Raw genomic sequence first — 14,993 nt, forward strand, 5'->3', positions numbered from 1 at the left:
CCTTGAAAGAAAAGATTAGTACAACACCAGTACTAGCACTGCCCGATCTTCAAAAACCATTTGAGATCTAAACAAATGCCAGTGACTATGCCATGGGATTAGTGTTGATACAACACGGTAAACCCATATGTTATCATTTTGAAACATTTAATTCTGCAGTAGTTAACTATCCCACATATGATAAAGAATTGTATGCATTAGTACAGAGTGTGAAAAAGTGTAAACATTACTTAATGGGAAAAGAAACAGTTATACCTATTGGTCATCGACCACTTCAATATCTACACTCCCTAACTAAGTTGCAGCAATCAAGACACTATAGATGGATTGGTTTTCTACAACAGTTTCATTTAGTCATCAGATATAAAAAGGGCAACACAATAAAGTTGCAGATATGTTATCTAGACCTATTATAAATGCATCCACTATACTTAAGCATAATTCAATACTGCATGAGAGCTACATTGAACAATATGCTCAAGATATGGATTTTAAAGATGTATATGTAACTTTAAGTCAAGGCAAATGAGTAGAAGAATTGGATTATCATGTTAAGGATCGACTCTTGTATCATTGTGGGAAGCTATGCATTCCACAAGCTAAAAGAGTAAAGGTAATTCGAGAAGCACACACTTCTCTAATATCAGGTCATTTTGGGGTAAGTAAAATGATTGCACAGCTGCAAAGATTTTTTTATTGGCCAAAAATGAATGAGACAGTTTCTAGATATGTAAGAGGGTGTACCATGTGTGCTAAAAGCAAGCCCAACAATAGAAAACTAGGCTTGTACACTCCAGTACTAGTTCCTTCTCATCCTTGGGAAAGTATTTCCATGGACTTTGTTGGAAGACTGCCTAAATCTAGGAAAGGTCCTGACTATTTATATGTTGTTGTGGATAGGTTCAGAAAAATGTGTATTTTGATACCTTGTAACAAACAGATTACAGTTGAACAAACTGCAAAGTTGTTCTTTCAACATGTATGGGTTCATTTTGGATTACCCACTTCCACTGTATCTGATCGAGACACCCAATTTGTTGGGAATTTTTGGTCGAGTCTGTGGGAACAGATGGACACCAAATTGAAGAAAAGCACAGCCTTTCATCCACAAACAGATCGCCAGACAGAAGTGGTCAACAGGAAAGTGATCCAGTTGTTCAGAGGCTATTGTAGCAAGCATCCCAAACTTTGGGATGAACATTTGTGTTATGTGCAACATGCTTACAACCGAGAAAAACATTCTTCTACATAGAGATCTCCTTTTGAGACCTGTTTTGGTTTCACACCAAGGTCTCCCCTGGATTTTGTCTTTGGTAAAGACATAGCAGTTGATGGACACAATGATGTGGACAAGGAAACCAAGTTCATTGAACAAATCCAAGAGATTCACCAAGAAATACAGGAACAACTAGAAAAGAGCCAAGCCAAATACAAGGCAAGGCATGACAAGCATTGGATGGAGCATAGTTTCCAAGTTGGTGATCAAGTCTAGCTGTATATCAGTAAGGACAGAATGCAAGGTGAAGGTAAAAAGCTAAAGCCAATAAGGTATGGACCTTTCAAGATACTTGAGAAAATTGGTGAGAATGCTTTTCGCCTTGATTTACCAGCTTACATGCACATCTACTCAGTCATTAATGCAGACAACTTGAGACTATTTGAACCTTCATTAATTGAAGATCCCGAAGAGCAGAGTCAATTGCCTTCTATTGATGATCTGTTACCTGAATATCTCAATGAATTGCAGGAAGACACAGTTCTGGATAGGAAGGTGAGGACGACGCGCAGGGGAGATGTTGAGTACCTCAGGATTGGACTCAAGGGTTCAAAGCCAAGCAGTGCAAAATGGATAGAGATTGGACAAGTGAGATAGCTATACCCTCACTTAGTCGATGCTTGAAAACCAAATTTTGGTGGTCCAAAAGCTTTTTCAGTGGGAAGGCCGTGATTTGAATTGGATCCTTAAACATTTCCATGACTATTTCAAATTATGTTAGGCTTCAAAATCTTATGAATAATGAGCTTATCAGAAATGCCCTCTAGACAATGGCAATTTGTGACCAGCACGGAAAAATGAGTACCCTTAGTCAAAGCGCGCTGACCGTTGGCCCATGGAGACCGTGCATGGACGTAAATTGGCAATCAGAAGCCCAGATCCAAAAACAGAGGCAGTTTCTGATACACGATTAGCACAAAGCCCCATGGGGAAAGCACTCATCGTGTATCGCAAGGAAAAACTCATAGTAAAGGAAAGCCTTGAGCGCTTGGTCATGAGGAAAATAGTAAACCGTGCGGAAACCGTCAGAAGGCGGGTCCTGCGCCCAAAACCGGCAGGATATTGCGTGCACTTCGAGCGATAAGTGGATTTAGCTGAGTTCAGCGTGATGCCACACACCAGGTGACATGCGTCCAATGGATGAGAGAGAAAACCACTTACAACGCATGAGTAACGGTCGAGCAACTTACCCGCACGATATAGACGGAGACTGTAGGATCTAGAGGCTCCAAATCAACAACGGAGAATCAACCCAATGGAAGACTAGATTTGACAGGGAAATGAACTGAGGTACATGAGATTTGTGGTCCGACATGACCGATGAGTTGGAAAAGGAATCAATTTTGCGGGCGATCTTGGAGCAACGGAAATAATGACCATTTAAAGAGAATTGACACTCAGTTCATGAGGAAATAGGTGGCCACCTCTATGTGAAGCATTACACAGCGATGATGATGCAGAGTAGGGGAATTCCAGTGGACAGAGGCAGGTGATCTAGACAGCTGGGAAGTGGAAACGAATAGTCAGGGAGCATATTGGCTTTAAGCCACGAACAAACAAAGAGCAGAGGGAACAAAAGTAGAGAAAGAAGTGAATTACAAAGAACAAAGAAGCTGAGCTTACCTTTAGAGCAAAGGAAGCATCGAGCGGATAGAACAGAGAGAGTCTGAGAGTTTGTGAACTCCAGAGAAGGCTTGAGAGGTTCAAGCAAATCCTCTATGTATACCTGTCAGGTATTGAGTACCAAATTGGACTCATACCACTAAGACCAGTTGAGGTCAAGACTCAGTAAGGGGGAGTCTGTGTACTCTAGAGGCTTGGGGAATCCAAGTACCACCCTACTGATCATCATCTGTTAAGTGAGACTCAAATTGAGCTCCTTATTGTAAAAACTCTGCTTTAAGACACAATAGAAAAGGCCACCACTGAAGGCTGGACCAGGAGACGTAGCCCAGGAGGATTGGGTGAACTCCTTATTAAATTTGTTGTGTTTTTTATTTGCTTACTATGTTTCTCTTACTGTTTCAAGTGCCTATGTATTTCGCAATCTTATCGATCTGTTGCTTAAAATAACATAGGCACACCCCCAGCACATGGGTCTGTAATACCTTCATTAATTAACTGAGATCATTCACGAGTGATTTTCAGATCACTTTGTGTGCGTTGATGAAGAAATATTTTCCATCATTGATGAGTCGGTACTGGTTGGATCTCCTCATGAATATTGCATCTCACATGTACATGTATGGACTCTTAAACACGACTTTACATACGTCAAGGGGAACGACATCTAGATCTACTTCAACAATAAAATCAGCACTGATAACAAATCTAATTTTCCACTGTTTTGTTAACTTAAGCTCTGCATCCTTATTTACCCATCCCAGTGGATATGGGTTTGGATGATCATGAACTTCCAACCCCAACTTCTTGACCAACTCTGCTACAATGAGATTTGCCTACAATCCTAAGTCAAACAATGCATCAACCATTGTTTTCTTGACTTGTATCTTTATATGGAAGAGTTTGGTCATTTATTTCTCTTCCTGTTACTCAAGTCTACTTAGATTCACCTCCTTCTGCACTGACTTACAAACAATCTTCTCATCCAAGTTCGAGCTTCTTTCAACTTGGTTACTCGAATCAGTGGTCATGAGATTCTTCTTCTTATTATTTTTCTTCTTGTTTTTTAGGTTTAGCTATGGATGCAACTTCTAACACTTTTCCTCTATATGACCATCAATGTTGCAGTGGTTGCTAGGATCTTTGTACTGGTGTGTTGTGGCTGTCATCTTTTTATCTTTTCCCCCTTTTTGCTTCTTCTTCCCCTCCTTAGAATATTCCTATTTCTCCTTCTTCTTCGATCCACTTGATTGCGCTCTTTTCAGGCCTATGTTCTCTAGGTAATGTGCTTGTACACATGCCTCGTCCAACGATTTGGGCTTGTGCAACATCAATTGCTCACGCAGATAGTGGTGCAAACCCCCCAAATACTTGAGGAGTAAATTTTGGTTCTTTGGAGAGATACCCAACATTATAACCATCCTTCTAAATTATGTGGTGTACTCCTGCACACTTTGGCCTGAATTTTGCCTGAAGTAATGCCACTAGATCCACTTGTCCTCCATGTACCAAATGGGATAAAACTATGACTTAATGAGGGTTTTGAAATCCTCCCACTTAGTCAATGGAGGTACTCCCTCCAACCTTAGAGTTTCTTTGTGGCTCTCCCACCAAGTCAGTGCATGGCCCTCTTATTTCAGCCACATGAATGAGATATTTTTCCCTTCCTCAATATGATGGCCACTGAAATAAACTTCCAGTTTCTGCAACCAATGATTCAATTTAGAGCATCGATCTCACTATGGTACGACTTGATATTGACTTTTTCTTCCATTTTGAACAAGGATTGATTCATGATGCTCATACTGGGTTGATCTTTTCTGGGTTCTTTCTTCAGCTGGTTCTCTGTGTCTTCCCAATCTCCCAATCCCCATTTTGATTTGTCCTTTGCATTCAAACCCCTATATTCTCCAAATATCCCCAACTTATTTCTTAGGGCCGCCATGAGGAATTTTACATTGCAGTTTATATCCGCAACTAGTTGTTCAAGTGATGAAAACCTCACCTCTGCATGATCATGAGGTGTGCTTATAGATTCGTTGTCCTTGATTAGGGATTTACAATTTTCGACCTCACCGAGCTAGATCCCCTGCAAATATATGAAAATACCCAAAGAAACCTACTTTGATACCAAATGATCCGTAAACTTTCGTGGATATTCCACCGGATAGTTCGTCACAACAAATATGATAATAATATATTAAAATATTGAAATTTTACATTGTTACAGTTTTATTAAACTTTAAGATTTGCGGATTTAAACGTAATCAGTGCATGCATGCAAATATAAATTATGCAGAAAAGTAGAGAACGAAAAAATAAGCTCACACACACACATAAGACACACGATATGCTCTCTGGGAAACCCTTTTGGGAGAAAACCCATATGGAATGTGAGCCCATTTTGCTCTCTTTCTATGTCTGGAAATATGGTTGCAGGTAAAAAGAAGTAATTCCTGTGGCTCGTGGACTGCTACAGTGCACAAATCCTCTCTCTGTGCTTTACCTCCTATCTCTCCTAGCTATCTTTGCTCAGCTATGGAACAAAATTCTCTCTAAAGAATGGAATGCCTCTTCCTCCTAGTGTCCTGGTTATAACACAACATGATAACCCACTAGTGGTTAAGTTTGAGTACATCAAATCTTAACTAGAGTTACAAAATAGACTCTTCTAGAGTATTTTACATCAAAAACACATGTCTAGCCCATTTTCCATGAATAATAGGGGCTGAGGCGTCATCCTCCTGAGCTACAGGTGTGAACAGGAAGGTCAACTTCTGAGTGGCATAACTTTTGCATACAAACTTTGATTGATGTGCTTCTTGTGTCATTGGTAAGGTATCTATGTGTAGAATAGCATGAAAATGTGTGTGCTTAAGAGGAAAATTTTTACCCCAAAAAAACGTCATTTGATTCCTCAAAACACTCTCTGAAGGTTTCAGACCCCATTTTTCCAAACCGGGTCTCATCGGTAAAACTGGTCCCGTGAGCTGATTCTTCCACTTTTTCCACTCCAAATGCATTGAGATGATTGAAAAACAATATAATGATCTAATTCAGATCACTTTGTATATTTTTCTTGGTTACAATTGTTCTTCTATGGCCTCCTAATGATGTTTTTAGATACATTATAAAGACTTCCAATACTTTGGCAACAGGTGGAAGCACTGAGAAGAATGAAGTGAATTCTATGGCAAAATGATTCTCTCAACAAGAGTATTTTGCATTCAAGAGGGAGAAATAGTACCATAAAAATGACTAGAAGGGCTACCAGTTCAAGAGGGAGCATATTGTTAGGCCAATACTTTTGAAAGAAAGATGTATATGAATTATGTCAAGATTTGAAGAGAATTCATTGGTGACTTCTAAGGGGATCTATTAAACCTATCATGCAACAGATGGCAACATAGAGAAGTGCAAAGCAAGATTCATAAAAACTATCCTAGTAAGAGGGAGAGGCCTATGTTAAGACATTTGCTCCAAATTGTCAGGTACACATTTGTTATAACTATTATCTCTCTAGTTTCCATTGAAGGTTACACCAGATGGATGTAAACACCATTTTCCTCGATGAAGTAATTGAAGAAGAAGTGTACATAGAGATACCCAAGGATTTTGAGGTACATGAGAAGGAGTCTCATGTTTGCAACAAAGGAACGCTTTGTACAAACACCTCTGACTTTGCATACTTGGATTAATGGATCAAGGATGATCTTATTGTTATATGCATTGTTTATGGAAAAGGCAGAAAGATTCACGTGACAGAGGGAGCAACAATTGCTTTTGTGTCAAAAGGAGTTGACCTCTAAGTTTGAAATGAAGGATATAGATTTAACGCATTATCTCCTTGGTCAAGGAAAGTATAATACTGAGATCCTTTAGATAATGGACTACCAGATTGTATATAAAAGAGAATTATGCCTTTTATTAGTGGACCATTCTATACAATAGATATGCTTCAGTGTTTAGGAAGCAATAGTGGTAACAACTAAGATTTCCACAACAAGATCTGTTTTAGTGTCAGAGGGAGCACCCAGTCAGGGTGACTAGAAAACAACTATGGTGATGGATCTAGTGAAGGAAGAGGGTCTTTTTATGGTTGAGCCAAGTAATTTGGCTCAACATGTGTTGAAGTACATGCATGGTATAGTTAGACATGAATTAAAGTTATGAAGTGCAATTGCTGAAATATACATATTCATATTGGGTAGAGAGTGTAGAAGACAAAAAGACATACATCAGGATGTTTCTTTACTTTAGGCTCTGCTATGATTTCTTGGATGGGTAAGAAGCAACCATTTGTTGTACTTAGTACTGTAGGGGCTAAGCATATTGCATCTTAGATGATGAGTTGTGAAACAGTGTGGCTTCATAAACTATTTGTAGGATTATTTGATTGAGTGCATGAGATGACCATGATGATAGGTCGAAGCACATCGAGATCAAGTACCGCAATATTTGTGACATGGTGTAGAAGGGAGAAGTGAGGCTCCAATACGTCTCTACAGATATGCAGATAGCTAAAATCCTCACAAAGCCTCTGTTAAGAGAAAAGTTTGCATACTTCAGGGATAAACTTGGACTTATTAAGAATGCCCACCTTAGTGAGAGGGAGTGTTGATGTGATAGAATTAGGGACAAACATTCTACCTAGGTCAAGTATGTTGATCAATATTAGGGAGAATGGTGCGACAGAGGATAATCATTCTTCCTAGGTCAAGTATGCTGTACTAGAATTAGGAAGAATGGTCATAGAGGCCCAAAATTACACAACCATAGTGTTGAGTGGGTGCTTTTCAACATCAGGGTCATGATTAATATCTAGATAGGTTGTGTGAGCCCATTTAGCATCATGGCCTAGAATTACTCATGTAGAGTGAGGCCTTTAGATTTGGGACACATATTCCTCAAATGGATTGAGTGTGTTGTTATGGTTTCACCATGGGTTAAGGAGATTGACTAGGATGATGGTGAACTAGGACTAGTATGTATACCATGGGTCAAAGGCATCGACTAGAATTATGGTGGCTAGTTGATGCTAATGGTGTACCATGGGTTAGAGATGTTAACTGTAATTATGGTACCTAGTTGATGTTGTATATTTTACCATGGGTCAAAGTTGTTGATTGGGATTATGGTAAATGATGCTAACGATGAATTGTTATAACTGTTTTCTTAGAGAAATTTGTCAACAAGAGAACATATGGATAAACATTATGAATACCTCCCTAGGTAAGAGGGAGTATTGAATTTCATAGTTATGGTCGGTCTTCATAATTAATATTTTAGCCCTTGAAATATATGTAATGAAAAATGTATGACATGTTCATCATGTGATTTTCAAAAGAAAGATTTTGAATTTTTAAATTTGAATTTTTGGCTCCAAACAAGGTCAAGTCGACCCTCTCATTAGAGATTTTTTGTGGTCTAAAATGGGCATCCTAAGGAATATTATAAAATAATAGTGGAAATAATAAAATAAGATTACATTACATCATCATTTAGAGGGAAAAAAGAAAAAACTATTTTTTCAACTCGTATTTTCAACTTATCTCCCTACGATTTTACTCAAATTTCGAGTGGGAGCACTCGTTGGATGCATAATTTAATTCCTAATCCAAGGACTACCCATGTTTCATACTTTCTATGAACCCTACTACACGAAAAATGAGAAATACATGAAAAAACATGATTGCAATCACATTTTTCATGTATTTCTCATTTTTTGTGTAGCACGGTCCATTGAAAGTATGAAACATGGGTACTCTTTGGATGAGGAATTAAATTTGAGTAAAATCGAAGGGAGATATGTTGAAAACACACATTGATAAAATAGTTTTTTTATTTTTATTTTTTTTTTGTTTTACTTTTTTACTCCAAAAATGGTGAATCTTCCCCTATGGTTGACATCATCATCTTGAATCCTATTGGTTATTATAAAGTTGATTTTTGTTGTATATTTTTGTTTTGAGGTCCATTTTAGTCCTCAAAATTTCTCTAATTAAGATAACAAGTCGGCCCTATTGAAGAGACACCCATTTGACCATCTAGAAGTCTATATATAAGGCACTCAACCTCCTCCTCCAAGCATAATTCGATCTCTCACATAACAGGATATCTTCTAGGCATCAAAATGAAGTAGAAGAAGACAATAAGGACAAGAAGGACATAGGAATCTCAAGAATCCTTTCTCTCTCTATCTCTTTGACTTCACATGCATGGTTTCTCTCTCATCCTGCAATGTCACATGTGTGAATTTATGGGTAGTTTTTGGGCAGCGAGTTCGAATTCTTCTGGGCAACAGAGCCAACATTTTGAGCATAGAAGAAGGCATAATTTTGACCTAGGAAGATCAGACAAGGCTGAGTTTGTTGGGTAGATTGGAGACTTGACAAGAGGGAAGCTTGACCAAGTTTGAATAGAGCTATATTACTAGTTAGTTTGACCTTTGTATTTGACTACAAGAATTAGGTGTATCTCTTGTTGAACTGAAGAATTTCTGTAAGGAAAAGGTTGTTGACTTTCCCCCAAGTGAGTTTTCCATAGGTAAATATTGTGCTATGTTTGTGCATCGTGATCTATATTGTTCTATTTCTTTTATGGTTAAATTTATGAAGTGTAATTGCTTAATGATAAATTTAAAGTGTTAAAATAATATCTACATCATTAGAAGTAATTATCAATTTTCATAAATTAGTGCTTGTATCTGTTGCACTTGAAAAATGAACAATAAGTTGTAGTAGAACATTTAACTACAAATTGAGCTCTTGGAGAGAGAGAGGGTTTGGCCTCTTGACAGCCCCTATGAAAAGAGGGATGATGGATCATTGTGATTGGGACAAAAAACATAGAGGGAAGAGACAAGGGACAAGGGGAGATAGTAGCTAGAATAAGTGAAGTCAACCTCTTGCTCCAATGGGTATAGGGATGAAAAGACACATGGGAAATCCAGAAGGGAGTAAACCACCAAGAGACCAATTGAATTTCCCCTCTAACATCCATAGACACAAACAACTAACCAATCAAAATCCTTATGAAGATAAGGAAGACTGATAAGTAAGTCCTTTGACATAGAATTTAAGAGCTTAGACATAGTGAGGGCCTTAACCCCCATAGGTGTCCAAAACAATAAACCAGAGACTAGACATCCAATATATGAATAGAGGGAAAAGCGAGTGAATCAAAGACTAACAAAAATACAGTAAGGAGGGAGAAAATAGTATAACCATCCTTCAAATGAGAACTCTTCAAATTGCTTCCCGTGAGAAGCATGCCAAAGAGGAAGAAAGAGACTCCCACACTGAAGAGTAGGAAAACCCTCCCTCTGAGCCGAGTTACCTAACTAGATCCAAGTTGCTCTCCAACAACTTTTCCTAAGATGAAACTTGAAACAATACAAGTTTTCCTAACCTAAAATTTGAAACAATGCAATAAAATCATTGCCAACTTTTCTCCGAAATAACTAGACTAACAAAGTAACCAAAATATCGAATTTGCATAAATTGTCATTCATACCTATTCCTCCTCCTCTTTCTCCATGATTATGAAGATGATATAGGGAGTACTAGCATAAGGGGTTATAAGCTCAAAAGCCATTAAACAACTAAATTGTACACCAACCTTTATAAAACCTCAATTTAATGTAGCTCTCGAGTGTACAACACCAAGTGTAAAATATAACATCGTGATCCCCAATACCTTTCGAATTATAACCTTTCAACATATCAAGGTGACACCCTATAAAAAAATTTATTATAATATTATTATATACATTTATATTCTTATAATATTATTTGATCTTATCTAGAATTTAAGAAGGGTAAATATATAGTGTTTAATTTTATTCCTTACGTAAATCACAATTTGAAAACATAACATATGAAAAAATCAATTTTGAAGTTATTCAATGATTAGAACTAAATACTATCCTAAACCATCAACAGATTATAAAATCCACAAAATTTAATTATAAATTAAATGGTTACCTAATCTTCCCCTAATCATTATTCAAGCTACAATAAGCCAAAAACATGAGATAACACACATAAATTAACTCCATAAACATATATCATATCTTTACTAACGGAAAAAGCTTTTACCATTTATTCGAAAAATATCAAATCTTCATCCTTTATGATAGTAATAATAACTTAAATTTAAATAGCTTACTCTAATTAATAAATATTTAAATTTAAATAGTTTATTTATTTATTATTAAAAGTATTAATTTAAAATTAGATAATTTTTTTTACATAATATGTTTTAATTATATAATTTACAAAATATTATTTTTTTAACATTAAATTTATTTTAATATTTAAAAATATTAATTTCAAATAACTATCTTCAAAATTATAACAAATATATATTAATTAAAATAATAATAATAATCTTGCACAATTCAATTCACTTACAGTAACAACAATAATAATTGGATAGTGCAAACCTAGAATTGGGCACTTAAGTGTCCAAAATATCAAGTTATTTAATATTTTGAAACGTACACTGTGAATAATGTACACCTCTAACATGCGAAGTCCTCATGGTCAGGTACGTTGTCTTCTTCTGGTCCACAAATGGGCCTGTGACCAGTGCGTAATTACATGCGAGTTGGGCAATGTTCCTCGACCATGTAACATGTTCTGAAGATCGAATTAATGCCAGAACAGTAACATTGGGAACATGTTCAAATGCAGGCATATCACTCACACATATTTGTGTGATATGTGATTTATTAATGAGTATTAATTGAGTAGAGTTGTATATGTTTATTATTGTTGGATAATTAGTTTATATGTTCCTCGACCATGTAACATGTTCTGAAGATCGAATTAATGCCAGAACAGTAACAGTGGGAACATGTTCAAATGCAGGCATATCGCTTACACATATTTGTGTGATATGTGATTTATTAATGAGTATTAAATGAGTAGAGTTGTATATGTTTATTATTGTTGGATAATTAGTTTGCCGAAATCTAATATACAATGGTTGATTATTTAATGCTCATTAACAAATTATTTATTTTCAAAGTCCAAAACTTTTTCTCCACCAACCATTTTGGAATAACTATCTTTTATATTTACTTTATTGGTTCTTTACAGATCACCATTAGTTGGTATGGAAAGCTTTAAATTTGATAAAGCTTTTGAAAAGATTTTTGTTTGTACGACTATTTAATTGCTTAACTAAGTAATATTAATATATATATCTATCTATCTATCTATATATATAATTTTATTTTTTTTGAATTTACAAGTAGTTGTAGTTTTTTTAAGAAGTTTTAGTTGTAAATTTAAAAGAAATAAATTTTGTGGTGAGGATTGTTGGTTGTTTTTTTAATTAGAGTTTAAAATTCAAGTCATGACATATTTCTCTGTAACACGATTATCTACCTTGATTTCTTAAAATAATAAATAGATTTATTAAAATAACAAATAAATATTTTTCGAAACATAACTAATACCAAAGAATTACACTAAACCATATTAAAATTAAATAAAACTTCCCAAAAAAACGCGTTTAACCACTCAAATAATAATATAACTTACTAAGCGTTCAACCAACCACTCAAATAATAATATAGCTTACTAAAAGACGCATATTCAACAACCCACTCCAATAATAAGTTTAATTTAAAGCTCAACACATGGCCTCTGAGCCCATTTTCCTTACAAACTGGGCACATGGCCGACCAGTGGCAAATCCTGCCAATTCGGCCACCCCTGATAGCAAAATCATACTGTTAATTTTTATGGAAGGTTAAACATACGGACATCTCAGTATTTATTTGAAATTGTGTCAAGCGAAAGCCCATATTATGAAAAAGGGTGGAAAGCGGGACGATCTAGTCTAAACATCGAACATAGTCGCCTCTAAGTTAGAGCAGTCGTTGGGCGTCGGCGGGATGCTGCGGTGGTGTTACTCGTAGTCGCTGGTTCTATAATTGTTTTTGGTAAAATATATTGAAAAATCTTTGCCAGATTCGGAACAAAATTATACAGTTGTTTATAATGCGATTTTTTGGAAGCTTTTCTAGTGGGTTTTTCCGGTCAAAATCAGTCAGTAATTTATTGGAATCGCAAATTCGATGGCTAGCTTCTGCACATTCAAAGCGTCCCGAGGGTTTTTCAGTGTGCTGAATCTAAATATGCAGTTAAATAACCATTTTAAATAATACAAATCAAGATTTAACCTCAATTTTTTCTGCGGGATTCCGTCACCAAAATCTCGAAAAGATCCCATTATAGACAACTCCCAAAATCACCAAAATCTCGAAAAGATCGCATTATAGACAACTCCCAAAATTATTGAGATCCTAGGTAAAATTGTAACATTTAAATTCTAATTTTAAATATAAAATCGAATACAATGTTTTATATAGTTTTTAGAAATAAATTCAGAGTTTTATGAAGTGTTTGAATTGTTTAAATTTAACAACTTAAAAGTAAGATTTATTTTCAAAATAAAATAATGTTATATTATATTAAAAAATATATATTGCATATTGTTTTATAATACAAATATATATTATTTTGAATGGTTTGTTCTCTTATTTTATATTACATAGTAGTTTCGTTTATTTTTTTCTATTGTTATTTTATATTTTTTGTTTTAATAATTTTATTAATATTAATATCTTAATTTTTTTTATAAGTTTGGTAGGACTATATTTTTATGTGTCCAATTTTTCACTATAATAGAAAAATAGTACAAGATTTGAATCTAAATTTTTTTGATTCAATAAAACTTCATTTCCACAACCATTGCTAATTAAACTACCCAAGCCAATAATATTTCAATTAGAATTTAAAAAAATAAAATTTTAAATCTTTTATTTTATTATGATTTAAAATTTAATTAAATATTTTATGTTTTGAAAAATAACAATCATATTTATATATTTTAAATTATAATTCATTCTTTTATCTTTTAAATTTAAGATTATATGTTTATTAAGACCAATTTAATTAGTAATAACTATATTATAAAATATTGTATAAAATAATTATATAAATTATTATTAAATTTTACTAATTAATTTTTTGTTTAGTTTTTGTTTCTTTTGTTTTGTTTTTTTATAAAATAATAAATTTATATTTTACTTTTACATTTATCTACCAATTAATTTTACACCTTATCAATGTATCAATATCACTACATTACATTAAAAATATAATTCTTAAATTTATAACCTTATACCTATATCAACTACCATCCTATATTACAATTAATTTTACAGCTTATCAATAAATCAATATCACTACATTATATTAAATATATAATTATTAAATTTATAACCTTATCCCTATATCAACTACCATCCTATATTACATTTATTATTATCCAATTAACTATACCTATATAATGGATGATTTAACTACCATCCTATATTACATTTATTACTTTATGATCTTAATATTTTATTTAAGGTGTAAAACTACATTACATTAAAATAAAAATAACTCAATAAATTTATCTTTATAAATATTAACGAATCATTCATATATATATATATAACATTATTTAAATTATCTTTTCTAAATAAATTTTTAAAATTAAATTTATTTGTAATAAATATATATATTATATATATATATATATATATATATATATATATATAATATTTTATTTAAAATTCAATTACCATTAAGACAAATAATTATTTCATATTTTAGATCATGTTCATGAATTATTGGCTAAATTATTCTTTGTTATTGGATATTGAAATTTTAATTTTTTTGTTTCATTAAATTCACAAAAAAATCGATAGTATTGTCTTTAAATGTATATATAATTGTTTTAATAGAAAAATCATTTATATAAAATTTTAAATTTTATTTTTATTTATTAATAATTTAGTTATAATATTTTTTATTTATATATATTTATTAATAATAATTTTCACTTTTCAATTAAAAATCAACTAAATTCTTAAACCATGATAATGTTTTTAATTTAAAAATAAGATTGGTCACAATATCAAAAAGCAATACCATAACTTATAAATACTACCTACTCATAAAACCATAACTCATTTCATATGAAATTTTTTAATTAATGAATTTAATTTAAAAAGGAATAATAAATATAA

Source organism: Pinus tabuliformis, chromosome 9 (assembly GCF_031772625.1).
Source record: "Pinus tabuliformis cultivar Carrire ecotype Pingquan chromosome 9, CPIR1, whole genome shotgun sequence".
Classification (NCBI taxonomy): Eukaryota; Viridiplantae; Streptophyta; class Pinopsida; order Pinales; family Pinaceae; genus Pinus; species Pinus tabuliformis.